The sequence below is a fragment of the Haliotis rufescens genome, unplaced genomic scaffold, assembly GCF_023055435.1.
Source record: "Haliotis rufescens isolate VD_foot unplaced genomic scaffold, xgHalRufe1.0.p SCAF_13, whole genome shotgun sequence".
Lineage (NCBI taxonomy): Eukaryota > Metazoa > Mollusca > Gastropoda > Lepetellida > Haliotidae > Haliotis > Haliotis rufescens.
In genome coordinates, this window is record NW_025963813.1 from 3,689,864 (window position 1) to 3,706,293 (window position 16,430).

A 16,430-nucleotide genomic window follows, 5' to 3' on the forward strand; every position below is an offset into this window, starting at 1 on the left:
TTATAAGAAGTTAAGTGAAGAATATCGAACAATGGTTGCATAGTTACCTTGGTAACCAGATTGCAATAAATAGAGAAAATCTTGCCAAAGTTTCCTCCTGAAAGAGTGTGTGAATATGGGTGGAATATAATAATGTTTCTTCAATGTTATGAAACCTGTGGGTCATTTTGTCTTTGTTTATTCAATTCAATTGATGATGTATCCCAAACAAAAAGGTTAAAGAACGCTCAATTCTTTCATATTATAATAGTTGATAATCATGCCATGACAGATTAACTGTAGTAATATGAAAGAATCGGGTGTACTTTAACTTCTTTTGAGTAGTAGTGGGCATGGGTGGCCCAGCCGTCTGAGGCGTCGCGATTCGCTGTGCAGAGTTGCGTCCCTTGGACACACCAGAAACCTATGATTGTGGGTTCGAATCCCGGTTCGCCCAGATTGTGTTTCTAGGTTTGTCAGCACCATCTCGTGGGTTTCACCGAAAGATAAATATCTGAGACCTGCATCACTTCAGGCTTTCCTCCCACATAACGCTGACACGCCGCAATATATATATATATATATACTGTTAAAAGCGGCGTTAAACCCAACTCACTCACTCTTTTGAGTAGTATCTAAACCTGTGGTTAATAGTGTGAGCACAAATCAGCTTGGTACAGAGCTGTGTGGTATATCATGTCAGCCACAATCAAAGCATTAATTATACACAGTCGTCATCGGAAATGCATGACAATGCTGGAACCGATATAATCTGTACATGGAAAATCTGTTTATGTGAGGGGATGTGGGGTAGGCCAATGGTGGAAGCATTTGTTTGTCGCACTGAAGCCCAAAGATTGATTCTCCACAAAGGAACAATGTGTGATACCTATGTTTGGTGTCCATGCCATGATGTTCCTGGAATATTGCTGAGAGCACCAAAAACACACAAATACTCACAAACTCACTCACTGTTCATGTGATCTAGTTAAACATTCATAATGCACAAAATACATACAATAAAATAATAAATATGCAAGAATGTATTAACATGTAACATTGTCATTGGAAAATAGTGGAATCTCAACATGGCTCTCAGCTAAAAATAGATTCATCAGAAAAGACTGCAACAAGAAACTCCCTTACAGTTTGTTTAACATTAAAAAACAACAACTTAGTGGGAACTACTGAGATATTTACCCAAATGAATATGTGAAAGTAAAAACAAACAGAAATAGAAAACAAAATGTAAATATGATCTTTCTTACATGAGTACCTGAATTCCTGGTGCAGTTTCAAGAAGTATATCAACTGAATCCTGTTTAGGCCATAACAAATTAATAATTTTCATTGCCACCTGCCACCTGCCACACTGCCACACTGACTGACCCGGTCTTCGGTGTGGCGAGCAAACGCTTTAACCACTAGGCGACCAGACCACCCCACCTGCCACAGATTTTATTTAAAAATACAAAATATGACAAAACTAGAGATGTTTGCAAGTACTTGCCAAGAACAGAAGCAGCCCCGTCACTGGCATTTCCCAAAGCTTAACATACTATCATGTACATCCAGTCCAAAAACATTACTTCCAAACCATGACCTTATTAAGAAACCCCATTAAGATCCAACAATTACCCAAGGCTCAGGATTGTACAAGTGAAAGTGCAACAATTACCCAAGTCTCAGGATTGTACAAGTGAAAGTGTAACAATTACCCAAGTCTCAGGATTGTACAAGTGAAAGTGCAACAATTACCCAAGTCTCAGGATTGTACAAGTGAAAGTGCAACAATTACCCAAGTCTCAGGATTGTACAAGTGAAAGTGTAACAATTACCCAAGTCTCAGGATTGTTCAAGTGAAAGTGCAACAATTACCCAAGTCTCAGGATTGTAAAAGTGATAGTGTTACAATTACCCAAGTCTCAGGATTGTACAAGTGAAAGTGCAACAGTTACCCTAGTCTCAGGATTGTACAAGTGAAAGTGTAACAATTACCCAAGTCTCAGGATTGTACAAGTGAAAGTGTAACAATTACCCAAGTCTCAGGATTGTACAAGTGAAAGTGTAACAATTACCCAAGTCTCAGGATTGTACAAGTGAAAGTGCAACAATTACCCAAGTCTCAGGATTGTACAAGTGAAAGTGTAACAATTATCCGAGTCTCAGGATTGTACAAGTGAAAGTGTAACAATTACCCAAGTCTCAGGATTGTACAAGTGAAAGTGTAACAATTACCCAAGTCTCAGGATTGTTCAAGTGAAAGTGCAACAGTTACGAGCAATAAATGATAGTCATGTTTCACAATAACCTTGACCTTATAGATGTTCACAGCAGCATCAATAGATGTAACCATGAATCAGAAATGACATAACCATGTTTCATAAAAAGCAGAAAGCTGATCTCGATTTTTGTCTCATTTTAAACTAAACCTATCCAAAGCAGTGCCCCACCCAAGAGAATGTATATACCAAGTTTAATGATAACTGCATCAATACTTTTTTAAGCAAGTGTGACCACAAGCTTTTCAGGGAGGTTTTTTCTATTTCATGACCTTGAGCTTTGACCGTTTCATGACAAGTGCCAAAGAATTACCCAGGGCCATTTGGAAGAAGTCCATGCAAGAATAATCTCCCTCTAATGTCAGTAATTTTTGTCATTAGAAAAATCACCAGCAGCAACGGTCAAATTTATAAAAAATCTTAGAGCAGTCCTGTTTCCTGCAGCTGCTGATAAAATGTTTCCTGCCTGACTTTTTTTCATAAATTGAAATGAGATTCTTATAATTAATATATTGTTGCCACAGATAACATTTTTGTGATGCTTTGGTTTTCATTCAACAATGTAAACTGTTGTGTGTATAGTGACAGATGCATGGACATTTGATGATGACAATGGCGGAAAAATATAGCTGGGCATCCAGGTTAGATAATAAAAATTGAGATATTAGTCTTTAAATGTTGCCATGAATAATATTTCAGTCATATCACGGCCTGCCAGTTTAATATGTGAAGAAAATGTTACTGGTCAAAGATTTTTATTGCTCTGGTGTAACTCACAAGAACAGATATCATGCTGATAGAACAAGGTTCATAACGGTGGCTGATTATGGGATCCTGGCACGGTCAAGGGATACAGCAAACATGAAGAGATACAAGTCATAGACATTTACCAATATGATACGATGCTGACGGACAAAGGATGATCTGGTATTCTAACCAACAATCAGTAAATCAGCAGATCCTGGCAGTGAAAAGGGAGGCAACTCTCCACAGCCCAAGCTCCAGATTTTGAAAAATATCCCACAAACCACCCAGTTGACTTTCAGCTCCAGGGAACTGTTTGTCCCAGGAGGTGGCAATCCTGCTGTGTCGAGGGTAATGATAATATGAATGCTGTGTTGACACTTATTTGAAAGCAAGGAGAATGAAATGCATCACAAATGAATGTTGCTGAGAATACCTCCTGACATAATCCATACTGAATTGATACAGTGACTGTGAAGCCATCAGTCTCTGTCAGACTGGGCTTTACAGGTGAGATTCATCAAAAGGAGAATCACATTACTTGAGGCAAGTGTCATACAATTTGAGTTTACTCATTTTAATTTTATGTCTTGCCATTCATTGCAGTCAAAACATAAGACTTGAGAGTTTTCAGAACACTGACCTTTGCATGAGTCTGCACACACGATGTATTTGTTTTGTTTTAATGTTGCTCTCAGCAAAATTCTGGTGTGATGATAACATACAAATAATCATATGTGGAGAGAGAGAGAGATAAAAATAAAACCTTGGCACATATCCATCATGGATGTCCTGAAGAGGCCATTTTTTCCGAATCTGGTAGGGCAGTGAGGTAGCCGAGTGGTTAAAGCATACGCTTGTCACGTCAAAGGCCCAGGTTCGATTTCCCCACATGGATACAATGTTTGAAGCCAATTTATGGTGTTCCCTGTCATAATATTGTCGGAATACTGCTGAAGCAATATGAGGTATTGAGGATCTATTTTCCAAACAGACATTGTAGCATGGGGTACCGGGGACCCAATTCTATCTGGAACCCCACTTGAAACAAGCATGGGGTACCGGGGACCCAATTCTATCTGGGAACCCCACTTGAAACAAGCATGGCGTACCGGGGACCTAATTCTATCTGGAACCCCACTTGAAACAAGCATGGCGTACCGGGGACCCAATTCTATCTGGGAACCCCACTTGAAACAAGCATGGGGTACCGAGGACCCAATTCTATCTGGAACCCCACTTGAAACAAGCATGGGGTTCTTGGGACCCACTTTTATTCCAGAACCCCACTTGAGACAAGCACTAGCCTATCAATTATTTCATTTTTGTATGATTTGTTATATTTTCATTTTTATAAAAATGACATGGTCAAAGATGAAGTTTGCAATTAAATCATTTTTTATACAATTTTCATGTTATTTTTTTATCATTGTTTTTAGCTTAAGTCAAATATGTGCACTTAACGCTAAAACAAATCCTCGCAAACCATACCACAAATTTTTCAACAAAATACACTCCCAGCAAAGTAATAACATGATGGGTTCATTCTAATAATATTATTTCAATCATTAAATGTCATCAAGAGTCACAAGAGACCTGCTGTGTGTCTTTAAACGGTTAGTTAGATCAAGAGTGATCCCATTTCAAGATCCACAGCACAAATAATAGGGTTATGGGAAAAGCAGAGTATATGGAACCCATCAATATCATTATTCACTGAGCAGCTATTTGATATGGAGAATAATCACCACCTCTATACTCTCGGGACTTCTGGATAGAAGAACCTACGATGGGATCTGTGGACAAAGGAGTCATCGTGTGGGTCTCTGTGACCAGGATATGACCCTGCATATTCGTTGGTCAATACACAGAGGCGTGAGTGATGGTCGTTGGCCTCGGTGTATTGATTGATAAATGCAACTTGTGTTTCTATGCTCAGATGTCTTTGAATTGTGTGCAATTTATCATCTGTTCATCATTAAAGGAACATGGAAGATTTGAGGGTTTTTTCTGTGATGGATTACATAATGAGTGAGATTGGCTTGATGTAGTGGAAAGAGCAATTACAAGTTTAATCCCTGGCTGCATCACACCAAAGACGTTAAAAGATGGTACTTGTTGTTACCCTGCCTGGGGGTTGGCATAATGGGGAAAAAACAAGTACTGGTCGGCTCGGAGTCAATATACTGTGTCTGAGTGGGGTGTCCATGTTAAACTGTGGCAGGGTATCTCAGTGCAAAAATCTTGAACAAGATGTTAAACCCCATTTAACCTCACCTTGTAACTATTGAAGTTATGTCATTGTGTCTATGGGCGGCCATTTGGTCCAAAATTACAAAGTTGCAATAAAGGACAAATGTATGCAATAATAGTCAAATGTTACCAAAAAAGAATGAATGTTACAAATAACGGCCCTTTTTTACATCCGAATAATGAACTCAAAATAGAAAACAAATACCAATGAACAACTCACAAACAAAAGACATCATATGTAAAGAAAGAACAATGTGTACTAAAGAACGTCATTGCACAAAAAGGACAACATTGACAATAAAGAATGCTGCAAGTTGAAAGTTGAATCAGCTTGTACCATCGTGTATATGATAAATACAAGACGAAGTGTTCCACGTATTACATGGCCCCCAGATGTTTTGCACTTTCTTGTTCATTTGTTCTTTAACTCCTCACTCAGCAATATTCCAGCTATATGACACCAGCCTGTAAATTAAATAAGACTGGACCGAACAATCCAGTGATTGATATGTTGAGCATATGGGAGTACATTGACAGTCAACAAAGGCACCAAGCCTGAGCCACGGATCCACAGAGTCACCTGACAAACATGGGTGACATGGAACCTATTCTTACCCAAACTCACAGGGGATCAATTTCTTAAAAGCAATCAACCTGAGGATGTTGCTGAGAGGCCGAGAATCATAGGGATGCTGGATCTTGGATGTAAGCAATGACATGAATCCTGGAAGGGCTTTACAGGATGCAGCTTTGCAAAACAAATATCCTCAGCACAGACAGCATGTTTTCTCAAGAGGACAAAAAAATCAAATATAAACGTAATGAAAATTATTTTTTTTCAAAACACTGGTATGTTTTTTGAGAGAGCAACCAATCTGGGGCAACACATTTAGGAGATAAAAATATCCCATATTATGTATAAATTTAGTAATTATTCTAACAAATGGTTTTGAGCCACTAAACATGCTTATGTTGAATATCAATTAGGAGATGACCATACTGTGTTTTCAATGTAGAGCTAGGTTACCTGTAGATTTCACCGCACTGAATTGAATTTGGAACCAAATGTGCAGCATGGTATGGTTATCGCCATTCTACCATGACTAAATAAAACACGAACTCTTTGGTGTTAGCAAATATACTGAGTGAAGCGGCATGGGTTGAGTCCAGTGTTTTGAGTGGGTTATCGATCTGAATTACGGAATCACCGAACAAAATATGGTGCCGTAGATACTCCAGCAGTTTGTTTACACCGTAATACTTCACTCGAACATATGACAGGCATTAAAAGCATATAAGCACGGCATCTTGGTAAGCTAACATGCTTTGCAAGGCTTTCGCTCTACATCGCACGTCATCATTATGACATCATATGGCTCATTGTGACTCAAAAGATATGACATCAGTCGTATATAGAAAAGCGCCAAACTTCAAAGCTCCCTGTTGTCTCCAAAACGTCAATATGTTCCCTTTTCAGATTTCTATCGTGTTTTCTGCACGAAATGTATTGCCACACATCCTTTGAATATTGTAGTAACCGCTACAGACAATGACTGAAAATAGTACTATTCTATGAATATTAGCTTTCGCGGTGATGTGGCTGTCAAACCAGCTGTTTCAATCAGAGTGGGTTTATTGTGATTAATAGCCTCTGATTGACCAATCAGAATTGAGTTAATTCCAAATTCATGATAGAATGTTAATTATCACAATGTTTTTCGCTGGTTTGTATCTTTCTTAATGATTTTAGTAAATTCCCTATCGTGTCATGATGATCCTGCATCATAAGCTTCGGCCAACAAAATGGAAGGCTTCAATTTATACGATATGGCTTTCCCTGATCTAAGGACACAATTCTGCCTTTATACATATATCACTTTTGAAGATATTAATCTATAAACATGGTTAAAATTCATATATGTCCAGCAGTCCTCGGAGAAAAAGGAGCAATTACGTTTCAATAAGTTTTGGCCATAGAAAGGGTATTGATACATAACACAGCTACCGGGTCACCTGTGGCCCTGGGTTCACTGTGCCAGTAAATTTGGCTAAATGCTTCTTTGATTTTAATCAGAGTTTAAAATTCATGCTAGTCCACTAGCCTGAGACTAAAAAATTGTGCTGACAAGTAAAACTCTAATGATGTGGTCCTCATAGACTAGTAGCATTTTGAGGGCTAAAATTCTGAACCAGTTCACAATGTTTCAATTTTGCTACAAATTGGAACTGAATAAAACTGACAAAAATGTAAACGTAGTAAACAGTTTTGTTTTGTTCAAGCAGAACTTGTTAAATACTCTGAGGACTGATGAAATAAAGACTCGTCATAAAAAAATATAATGAGTAATTCACCAGCATGTCAGCTTGATGTAGAATGAAAACCTGAAGCGATGCAGGTATGAGATGTTTAGCCATTTGGTGAAACCCCCAAGCATAGTCAGGGAAAATCTAGGATTAGAACCCACGATAAAAGGTTTCTGGCATGCTAAGGGACACAACTCTGCACAGCAAATTGTGGCATCTCAGATGATTTGGCCATCGGTACCCCTTCTCTGGGGTTTAAAATGGATTTGGCAGAACCTGGGACTTGATGATCTGCCATAATGCTTGCAAATATACAATAAAACTGTGGGGTTCAATTTCAAGAAAAGTAGACACTATTATTCAAACAAAATTGATCTTGGCAGTCATACTTACTTTTAATCCACATCAAACATAAATGCTTTAGGTGAATCACTATTTTGTCCATGGAATTAAGAATAAATAATTTCATTCAAACATTAACTTTAATGAGATAATTTTGAGTGAATAATCAATGCTCACCATCAAGCATGGCTGAGCACAATTATTGATCATGTTTAGATTTTGACACTTTCTCGTATATATTCATACACAGATTTTTCACTTTATTTAGGCATCTGCTGATTCAAAAAAAATTGAAATGTGAAACGGAGAGGTCTCGTTTTCCAACCAATCAAGGGTTCTTATCAATATAAATAAATGATTTAAAAACCCTATTGAAAATTTATCTTAAAAACTCCTGCCCCAAATTTATTTTTCAACCTACTTGACATTTTGAGTAAAAAATATTATTAGACCTACCAACCTAAATATTTGGACCCAAATCCATAAATAAACAAACCCATCTGACTTAATATCAGGTGAGCTTAATGTGCCAGCTGCAGGGAGTGGGTGAGTGAGGTATTTTCAGCTTTTTGATTTAACAAGGTCAATTAGGAGGACACCAAATATAGATTTTACATTTTACCAAACTGACTTAGACATCCTGTAAAATAGAAGAAACAAGTGTCAGAAGTTAGTAAAATATGGTGCCCCCGCTCAGTCAGTCAAAAACACACCCAAATAACAGACAATAGTTGAATCTAAAATGTGAAATCATCACAATGCAAATGAGGTTTAAGTCTGTCTGTAGGGAAACATGGGGGAAGCTAGTTCTTCTGTTGTTTTATTGCAGCAATTTGTGTTTTGCAACCACCAAACTGACTGGTTTTGTTGTGTCGTAAGGACTATAGTTACATACAACTTTTACTTAATTTAAGCATTATGATAAACAGTGAAGTTTTAATTTACATTAAGCAGTTTTTTGTGGACATTTCAAGTTAATCTTTTACGATGCAAATTTGACTCATCTTACAGTGGCAATAGTTTTAAGGTTAACAGTATACCCCATCAGGACCCTCCAACAATCACTGTCTTCCATCCCAGCCTTGAGACTGAATCAATTTCAAAGAACAGTGGAACTAATTACCAAAGGACTGACCACAAGAACTGACCACAAGGACACTCTGACTGATGTAAGCATTTATCCGTGAATGGCCTTGGTTGACTGGCACACATTGTTTCAAGGGTGTCCGTGTGGGAGCCCCAAAGCCTCGACGCATCACTTAAAACCCCAACAATGTCGCTCTTATTGGAAAAAGAGAGTAACATGGGCAGTTGTAATATGCTTCAAATCTTATCGGAGGATCATTGGCTCTTAAGTTTGTCCGTCGGAGATTAAGTTGTCCAAAACTTCATTGTCCACAGTTGCTCCGGCACTACTCAAGAAATGAAATTTATGCATTCCAGACAAGCATGCCTAATTATCTCTGTAAATCTGTTGAGCATGAGAGAGTTCCAGGTGCCTGTGGTTAATGATATTGATTGGCTGAGCAGAGTACTGCATGAAACCCAGATTGACCAGACGCCTTTAAATTAGCCAGGACACTCTCAATAAAGATATTTCCCTCCATTGTTTCAAGAGGTGCTGGGTAGCTTATTAGTTGAGGCGTTTGCTTGTTACGCTGAAGGATTAGGTCCTCTTCCCCACTTGGGTACAATGTGTGATACCCATTTCTGGTGTCTCCTAAATTGATAAAGCTGGAATAGTGCTAAAAGAAATAGAGGGTACTGGGGATTTATAATTTCAAGGAGACAAGCATAGATTCTGTAGAAGTAATCTATCCTGGAATCCCCACTGGGAGACAAGCCTGGATTTTGTAGAACTACTCTATCCTGGAATCTCCACTGGGAGACAAGCATGGGTTCTGTAGAACTACTCTGTCCTGGAATCCCCACTGGGAGACAAGCATAGATTCTGTAGAACTACTCTGTCCTGGAATCCCCACTGGGAGACAAGCATAGATTCGGTAGAACTACTCTATCCTGGAATCCCCACTGGGAGACAAGCATGGATTCTGTAGAACTACTCTATCCTGGAATCCCCACTGGGAGACAAGCATAGATTCTGTAGAACTACTCTGTCCTGGAATCTCCACTGGGAGACAAGCATAGATTCGGTAGAACTACTCTATCCTGGAATCCCCACTGGGAGACAAGCATAGATTCTGTAGAACTACTCTGTCCTGGAATCTCCACTGGGAGACAAGCATAGATTCGGTAGAACTACTCTGTTCTGGAATCCCCACTGGGAGACAAGCATAGATTCTGTAGAACTTCTCTATCCTGGAATCCCCACTGGGAGACAAGCATAGATTCTGTAGAACTTCTCTATCCTGGAATCCCCACTGGGAGACAAGCATAGATTCTGTAGAACTACTCTGTCCTGGAATCCTCACTGGGAGACAAGCATAGATTCTGTAGAACTACTCTGTCCTGGAATCCCCACTGGGAGACAAGCGTGGATTCTGTAGAACTACTCTGTTCTGGAATCCCCACTGGGAGACAAGCATAGATTCTGTAGAACTTCTCTATCCTGGAATCCCCACTGGGAGACAAGCATAGATTCTGTAGAACTTCTCTATCCTGGAATCCCCACTGGGAGACAAGCATAGATTCTGTAGAACTACTCTGTCCTGGAATCTCCACTGGGAGACAAGCATAGATTCTGTAGAACTACTCTGTCCTGGAATCCCCACTGGGAGACAAGCATAGATTCTGTAGAACTACTCTATCCTGGAATCCCCACTGGGAGACAAGCATGGATTCTGTAGAACTACTCTGTTCTGGAATCCCCACTGGGAGACAAGCATAGATTCTGTAGAACTTCTCTATCCTGGAATCCCCACTGGGAGACAAGCATAGATTCTGTAGAACTTCTCTATCCTGGAATCCCCACTGGGAGACAAGCATAGATTCTGTAGAACTACTCTGTCCTGGAATCTCCACTGGGAGACAAGCATAGATTCTGTAGAACTACTCTGTCCTGGAATCCCCACTGGGAGACAAGCATAGATTCTGTAGAACTACTCTGTCCTGGAATCTCCACTGGGAGACAAGCATAGATTCTGTAGAACTACTCTGTCCTGGAATCTCCACTGGGAGACAAGCATGGGTTCTGTAGAACTACTCTGTCCTGGAATCCCCACTGGGAGACAAGCATAGATTCTGTAGAACTACTCTGTCCTGGAATCCCCACTGGGAGACAAGCATAGATTCTGTAGAACTACTCTGTCCTGAATCCCCACTGGGAGACAAGCATGGGGTCTGTAGAACTACTCTGTCCTGGAATCCCCACTGGGAGACAAGCATAGATGCTGTAGAACTACTCTATCCTGGAATCCCCACTGGGAGACAAGCATGGATTCTGTAGAACTACTCTGTCCTGGCATCCCCACTTGGAGACAAGCATGGATTCTGTAGAACTACTCTATCCTGGAATCCCCACTGGGAGACAAGCATAGATTCTGTAGAACTTCTCTATCCTGGAATCTCCACTGGGAGACAAGCATGGGTTCTGTAGAACTACTCTGTCCTGGAATCTCCACTGGGAGACAAGCATGGATTCTGTAGAACTACTCTATCCTGGAATCCCCACTGGGAGACAAGCGTGGATTCTGTAGAACTACTCTGTCCTGGAATCCCCACTGGGAGACAAGCATAGATTCTGTAGAACTACTCATTCCTGGAATCCCCACTGGGAGACAAGCATAGATTCTGTAGAACTACTCTGTCCTGGAATCTCCACTGGGAGACAAGCATGGATTCTGTAGAACTACTCTGTCCTGGAATCTCCACTGGGAGACAAGCATAGATTCGGTAGAACTACTCTATCCTGGAATCCCCACTGGGAGACAAGCATGGATTCTGTAGAACTACTCTATCCTGGAATCTCCACTGGGAGACAAGCATGGGTTCTGTAGAACTACTCTGTCCTGGAATCCCCACTGGGAGACAAGCGTGGATTCTGTAGAACTACTCTGTCCTGGAATCCCCACTGGGAGACAAGCATGGATTCTGTAGAACTACTCTGTCCTGGAATCTCCACTGGGAGACAAGCGTGGATTCTGTAGAACTACTCTATCCTGGAATCCCCACTGGGAGACAAGCATAGATTCTGTAGAACTACTCTGTCCTGGAATCTCCACTGGGAGACAAGCATGGATTCTGTAGAACTACTCTGTCCTGGAATCTCCACTGGGAGACAAGCATAGATTCGGTAGAACTACTCTATCCTGGAATCCCCACTGGGAGACAAGCATGGGTTCTGTAGAACTACTCTGTCCTGGCATCCCCACTGGGAGACAAGCATGGGTTCTGTAGAACTACTCTGTCCTGGAATCCCCACTGGGAGACAAGCATAGATTCTGTAGAACTACTCTATCCTGGAATCCCCACTGGAAAACATTTGCACTTGGCCGGAATTTACACAATTTGAGGAATTTTTAAAGAACATGTTCACAGGGAGACAAGCATGGGTGCTGGAGATTACTCCCCACAGGAGACCAGCACAAGCAAGAATCCTAACACTGATATTCAGTAACAACTCCTCATCCATACATCCAGACAACAGCGCATACCGCTCATGGACGGCAGCTGTCACCCATTCTGCATCTACATTCTTCATTGTGTTCTACATATTTCACTTTCATCTCAGCGGTTGTCAGTTTCACGCCTGCAGGATCTCCAATGTATAGATTTTTCAATCCATAAAGTATTTATATCCAAGTTTATATATTTCTGTTTCTGACTACCATACATCTTGAAAAAACATTGAGTTATTTCACTTTCATGACAGGAGTTGTCATATATTTCATGTCTGCAGGATCTAAGATGTATAGATCTTGCAATCCAAGTGTAATTAATTCTGTATATATCTACCGTACATCTTCAAAAAATGTTGATTCATTTCATCTGCAATGTTACATAAATCCAAGTATAGATTAATTCTGTATATGTCTACTATATAATCTTTCAAAAGATAAAAATTTTGAAGCTATGTTTTTGTCATTCATGTGAATTTATCATCACCAAATTAAATTGTTAAAAATGACAGAGAAATGATCCCTTAAAACATCATTGGCAACTTTCATTTAAGAATATTTTTCATATGTTCTTTATTTTCCCAGGGAATAAAAGGCAGAACATCTCCCCTGTATAGAATGGCTCAGTGAGGATCCGACGGTTACACCACACTGTGTGACGAGGATGTGTGTCATCCCACTTTAAAGCATGGATCATTGTTCATAGTCTGCCAACCACTGTATCTGCCGGCCAAACATCTGAGGCAATCAGGAGACACTAAGGCCAACCCTGTACGTCGGAAGTTAAATACAGCTACAGTTACAACCCTGTACATCGGAAGTTAAATACAGCTACAGTTACAACCCTGTACGTCGGAAGTTAAATACAGCTACAGTTACAACCCTGTACATCGGAAGTTAAATACAGCTACAGTTACAACCCTGTACGTCGGAAGTTAAATACAGCTACAGTTACAACCCTGTACGTCGGAAGTTAAATACAGCTACAGTTACAACCCTGTACGTCGGAAGTTAAATACAGCTACAGTTACAACCCTGTACGTCGGAAGTTAAATACAGCTACAGTTACAACCCTGTACGTCGGAAGTTAAATACAGCTACAGTTACAACCCTGTACGTCGGAAGTTAAATACAGCTACAGTTACAACCCTGTACATCGGAAGTTAAATACAGCTACAGTTACAACCCTGTACGTCGGAAGTTAAATACAGCTACAGTTACAACCCTGTACGTCGGAAGTTAAATACAGCTACAGTTACAACCCTGTACATCGGAAGTTAAATACAGCTACAGTTACAACCCTGTACGTCGGAAGTTAAATACAGCTACAGTTACAACCCTGTACATCGGAAGTTAAATACAGCTACAGTTACAACCCTGTACGTCGGAAGTTAAATACAGCTACAGTTACAACCCTGTACGTCGGAAGTTAAATACAGCTACAGTTACAACCCTGTACATCGGAAGTTAAATACAGCTACAGTTACAACCCTGTACGTCGGAAGTTAAATACAGCTACAGTTACAACCCTGTACATCGGAAGTTAAATACAGCTACAGTTACAACTCTGTAGCTCACTTAAAATTTGCTGGAATATGTCAGATCAGGAAACTCTTATGAGGGGAAACGAGAACTTACAGATGTTTGTACACAACAGACTATCCTCACTGCACATAAAGTACACTCTGGGAAGGCTAAAACTGAGGGTGTTTTTCCTCCAAACCAAACTGCAGCTGTGTTTTATCCTAATAACAGCCATTATCAGGCAACCTATGTTTTGAGAGTTACTCCTTGGGTTAACAATATAACAGCAATGGTGACTGGGTTTGAGTGTCACCCCAGGGTTAACGATATAACAGCAATGGTGACTGGGTTTGAGTGTCGGTTTAGGGTTAACAATATAACAGTGATGGTGACTGGGTTTGAGTGTCACCCCAGGGTTAACAATATAACAGCAATGGTGACTGGGTTTGAGAGTCACCTCAGGGTTAACAATACAACAGGTGACTGGGTTTGAGTGTCACCCCAGGGTTAACAATATAACAGCGATGGTGACTGGGTTTGAGTGTCACCCCAGGGTTAACAATATAACAGCAATGGTGACTGGGTTTGAGAGTCACCTCAGGGTTAACAATATAACAGGTGACTGGGTTTGAGTGTCACCCCAGGGTTAACAATATAACCGCAATACCCAGCAATATTATTGACTGGGTATCAAACACCCTTGAACTAATATTTCTGCAAAATCAAGTTGGGACAAAAGAATTGACATCACACATTGTACCCAATTAGGGAATTTAACCCTGGTCTAAGGTGTGACAAGTTGATGCTTCAACCCACCAACAGGGCTACAAAAGAAATGTGCAATACTCCCATATCAGACATAAAACAGCGTGATCCTACAGGGAAATGCAAGATATCTGATAAAGTTTAATATGCTTGGTGACTGACAGATTGTCAAAATTATATGTGTCCCCCCATGAAGATCTAGGTTAGAATGGGTCTTCAGCAATCCATGCTTGTCATAGGATGCGACTATGTTTGTCATAAAAGTCGACTAACAGGATCAGTTGGTCAGACTTGGTTGATGCATGTCATTGTATCCCAATTATGATTCGATATTTAAAGACTGATGTCATATAGCTGGAATATTGCTGAGTCTGGCATTAAACAACAAACAACAAAGATATTTTTCAAATTTGGTCATGATACGGAGGAATGTCCTTTCAAGAATTGACAAAATCAGGAACATGTCTGACTGCCATTTGTTCTTCCAAAATATATGTTTTTGATTAAGAAGATTCTGTTACCTAAACCATGGACTCAGAATAGTGATGTATGATCAAACAGACCCTGTGCGTCTTCCACAACATCACTATTTGTTGGAGGGATCTAGGTCATAACATAATGCATACCCGCAACTCTCCACTATGTAAATGAATATTGTCTTATTTCCAAGCCCTTCGTCACAGTACTAAGAGCTTAATGTCAGCTATCAGCAAATTTCACAGCTATTCATTCCCAGATGATAAAAGGACATGTGACCTCATTACTATCTGTCACACTTTCCTTCTCCATCGACTAACAACTCGAGACATTTACGAGTCCTCGGATACATCCTCATCATCTCATCGGGATTTTCCGAGTCCAAGTATTACATAATTACACTGAAATGCACTGACCAGTCATATGGTGATCTTATTATCACAGTTGAATACACAAATTAACAACAAGAGTACTTATCTGAACTTACACTCTTGTTGAAAAAATGAGGAAACCTGTAGAAACATGTGGAAACGTTTCAACAGGATGACCTACCTGATGATGCAAGTCAGTCAGTGACCATATTCTGTAATTAGGCGACAAGTGTTTGTGTACAAGCATGGCCAGTTGGGTATTGATTCTCTCCAGCTGTTATTCCCTGCAGCTGTGGGTGTTGATATGTTATTGATAGGAGGCATGTAGACTGGATGCTATATGTGACATGTACGGTATGTAAACTTGCATTATCATTGGTAGATTGACAGTAACAGATGGTGAGTGGGTGGGCGAGTGAGTGAGTGGTTGGGTGGTTTTGTTGGTGAGTGAGTGAGTGGATGGATGGTGGTTTTTTTTAGGATGGTGGGTGAGTGGGTGGGGTTGTGGGTTCATGGTGAGTGAGTAAGTGGATGGGGCTGTGTGTGGGTGTGGGCGGGTGAGTGAGTTGGATGGATGGGGTTGTGTGTGAGTGTGGGCGGATGGGTTTGATGGTGAGTGAGTGGGTGGATGGGGTTGTGGGTGAGTTAGTGAGTGAGTGGGATTGTTTGTGAGTGAGTGAGTGGAAGGGTGGTTTTGGTGGGTGGATGGGGTTGTGTGTGGGTGTGGGCAGATGGGTTTGATGGTGAGTGAGTGCGTGGATGGGGTTGTGGGTGAGTGAGTGAGTGGGATTGTTTGTGAGTGAGTGAGTGGA

The 16,430-nt window shown here is 40.5% G+C and overlaps 1 protein-coding gene across 4 annotated transcripts in view; it reads right to left on the reverse strand.

Annotated features, from left to right (window-relative positions):
* Positions 1 to 16,430, reverse strand: part of LOC124116921 — a 189,967-nt gene that overhangs the window by 155,041 nt on the left and 18,496 nt on the right. The window contains exon 1 of one of the 4 annotated variants that reach the window (XM_046478561.2): positions 15,800 to 15,941. The exons of the other annotated variants lie outside the window; for them this stretch is intronic. The gene's annotated coding sequence lies outside the window, so the exon portion shown is untranslated. Of the gene's footprint in view, positions 1 to 15,799; positions 15,942 to 16,430 lie in introns of those variants that run through there. 4 annotated transcript variants of the gene reach the window in all.